Source organism: Diaphorina citri, unplaced genomic scaffold, assembly GCF_000475195.1.
Source record: "Diaphorina citri unplaced genomic scaffold, Diaci psyllid genome assembly version 1.1 scaffold317, whole genome shotgun sequence".
Taxonomy (NCBI): Eukaryota; Metazoa; Arthropoda; class Insecta; order Hemiptera; family Psyllidae; genus Diaphorina; species Diaphorina citri.
This window is the reverse complement of record NW_007377752.1, coordinates 176,045-179,899: the sequence shown is the minus strand read 5'-3', so window position 1 is coordinate 179,899 and position 3,855 is coordinate 176,045.

Genomic DNA, 3,855 nt, shown 5'->3' with positions numbered 1-3,855 from the left:
ACACCTGAAACAGAGAACAGATAGAACCATTTAGTTAAATCATTAAACAAATCCAGATATAACGACTAACAGAAGACAGAGGACAAAACACTAAAGATACATAATGAGAAAAGGTGTATTGAGGTGTCTGCCTTTTAATTAATTGAATACTTGAGTTGAAATCTGAGCAGTATTTAGGTATTTACTACCTATGTCTCACAAAGTAGGAAAAACTCTCCTTTCGTTCAAATACCCGTCATTTGGTTATGATTGATTTAAAATACCTACATAGGAGGATATCAGGATATAGCTTCAGTGGTTAGTTTAGGTCTGTTATTACAGCTCTATTACATCGAGTGCTAATGTTTCAAATTAAATGATCAGTATCTGATACTCATCATTAGTAGGTAGGTACCTCCTTTTATAGTTTTATATTAAAACTTACTTTACTCAACTTCATGATTTTAGTGTTTACTGCTTTATTTATCATAGGTACCAACGTATCATAAAACTTGATGTCCATTGATGCTCACAGGATAGGTATAAGTTTCGTTCCCATACATTTAACACTAAACGATCTTGGGTTTACCTACCAGGAAAATATTAAAACGATCTCTAGCGAAGTTTGCACGGTATTAAATGTCTCAACCGATATAAAATCCAATTACTCTGCAAGAGATGCTATTTATTTTCAAGCTTTCAAGTGTAATAAGTAGGTATCTCCCTTGAGTGTTATAATAAAGAGATATACGGGTACATAAGTAACAGGTTTCGTTATACAAAAGTTCTCCGTGACTAGATTGAAACAGTCCAAAAATGGACATAAAGAGGAAGTGAAGGGTTCCTTGACAAGGATTTAGGAGGACTGAGAGATATACTGAAGACTTTCGATTCCGCGAGATCTGAATACTAATAAAGAGATATACGGGTACATAAGTAACAGGTTTCGTTATACAAAAGTTCTCCGTGACTAGATTGAAACAGTCCAAAAATGGACAAAAAGAGGAAGTGAAGGGTTCCTTGACAAGGATTTAGGAGGACTGAGAGATATACTGCGAAGACTTTCGATTCCGCGAGATCTGAATATCCAAAAGATTTCTGGTCAACAGGCCAACTTAAACTTTAAAATCTTTAAATCAACTAAAAAAATATGGACATACATAAATATGCAGAAATTTTGCATGCATGTCGTCTTTGCAGATGATTAAGTTTTTATGTTCGTATTTTATTGACAAGGAGGCGACCTACTTCCTGAACCCGATGATCTCGCACTGGTATTCTGGTACAGCTGGTATTGGTACACTGTTAGAAATCTCGGTTGATTACAGAGAGATGAAGATGATTTGAAGATGTTCTCTTGATTTGCATACTTGAACTCTGAGACGAGTCCGCCCGGCGGAATTTGAAGATAATAAAATTTGCTTTCGCTCAACGTTAACATTAGCATTAACATATTTACAGACGCATGAGACATGCTGCTACATAATGGAAGATTTAATGTCGATACAATACGTATGTTTATCTGCAAAGAGAGCAAGTATCTTCTTCATGCTTATTAAACTCATGTCGAGAGTTTAAGAATACGGTGCTTATACTGCCTGGATAACACTAAAAAGTCCTAAACAGTCAAATCAAACTTTAACTGCTTTTTGGTCACAGAAATTGAGCGAAGTTTGACGTGTGCTAAACCAGCTAAACAAACGTATTTCTAACAGCATGACGGTTACTTCTCTATTCCGATCGATCTAATATGCGGATTGTGAATTTGTGGACTCTTTTTGAAGGTTCTAATTTTGATTTTATTAAAGACTTGTTGCTCTTTCAGTTTCAGTCAGATTGTCAACTGCCAAATTGTCCACAAAAAGTTTACTGACTGAACAATAAAATCTCAACATGCCCGGATTGTGAATTTGTGGACTCTTTTTGAAGGTTCTAATTTTGATTTTATTAAAGACTTGTTGCTCTTCCAGTTTCAGTCAGATTGTCAACTGCCAAATTGTCCACAAAAAGTTTACTGACTGAACAATAAAATCTCAACATGCCAACACTTTGCTGATAGGAGTGCCTAAAACTTAAGCATCTATCTTCTTCATGCTTATTAAACTCATGTCGAGAGTTTAAGAATACGGTGCTTATACTGCCTGGATAACACTAAAAAGTCCTAAACAGCCAAATCAAACTTTAACTGCTTTTTGGTTACAGGAATTGAGCGAAGTCTGACGTGTGCTAAACCAGCTAAACAAACGTATTTCTAACAGCATGACGGTTATTTCTCTGTTCCGATCGATCTAATATGCGGATTGTGAGTTTGTGGACTCTTTTTGAAGGTTCTAATTTTGATTTTATTAAAGACTTGTTCCTCTTCCAGTTTCAGTCAGATTGTCAACTGCCAAATTGTCCACAAAAAGTTTACTGACTGAACAATAAAATCTCAACATGCCAACACTTTGCTGATAGGAGTGCCTAAAACTTAAGCATTAAACAGCTAGACTACCTAATGTTTGGTAGTCCAAAATTTGAACATGAGGCAGCCAGAATCCTAAATGGTCACTAGCTAGTCCATAACATGTCCATACTTCCCACTTCCCATGCAGTAAAACAAAATACTTACATCCATCATTCGAAATTTTTTGGAATGTCCCAGGTTCCAGCAGAATACAGTACCGAGTATTATGTCGTATTGTGCCGTGTATTCTGAACTCCCACATAACAACACGAAACAACATTCATCATTCATACTGAGTGTCTCAAGAGGACAGAGTCAGCAATTTTGTTTTACCTACGTTTTCAAAATATACCGTTTTCTCCCAGCTCACTTTATGTAGGAAAGAACGTCCCAGATGATTATACATGGACATGATTGACACAGATGGTCGTCTGGGGCTGATCCCGCTCGTACACTACCTATCAATTATCAATACTTTGGACAATACTCTTAAATATTGATAGTCTTCAGAGCTTCAGACCGTATTGACAATATTTTTTTTCGTAGTAAATTGTCAATAGTATTGATGGAGTGCGGGTGGCCTATGGATATGTAAATACTGCTGGTTACTCGTTACTGGGGGAGTAAAGCTAGAACTAAGGTGTCCGATGCCATTGAGCCATTCTCCAGTCAGATTTACTCCGAACCTAGTTCAAAGGTCAATCCTGGATCGATCTATACCTGATTTGATTCAAGTTTGAACTCAATCAGTAATCCGACTAAGCCTCGGCTTAAGCCCGCGCACAGGATAAAAGGAAATCCAAACCACCATATAAGCGCGAGAAACGTGATATTGAATATTGTGAATAAATCTGCCTGGCAGGCTACTTAGTAATCAGATTGTGTTGCCCGCGATCTGGGCCGGGCACAGGGGGTTCATCCAGGTTCCATTTGCCCCGGACCCATAACCATTGATGAAAACCAAGGATACTATCTCAAAGATGCTTGCGCTCAGGTGTAAGAAGTATGCTCCCCGGAGGGCTAAAACCAGCAGTTTTTCTCCAAGAAGGAAAATAAAATACAAATACCTACCTCCTATGCCGGCCACTGACGTCAGACGGTCTCAACTTGAGTGACCAGCACTAGTATTCTTGTTTGTAAAAAATTGTCGCGAGGAGAGCCTCACATTGTTCGAGTTAGCCCCGGGGTCCTGTTATGCTGTGGACGGCCCTGGCCGAGATTACCATTATGCAACCAGGGATATTGTACGGGAGACCCGTTATGTGCCGGTCCTCGATATACTTCTCAATGTTTGTCATTTTTAATATCTTCCTGGAGGCACAAGACACATGGAAGCTTATACGGTCGGTAACGTGAGGTGCATTGACTTCGCGTGCCCAAGCTATGGGCACAAGTCACATGAGTGCTTCAGCAAAATCACTTTGGAAGAA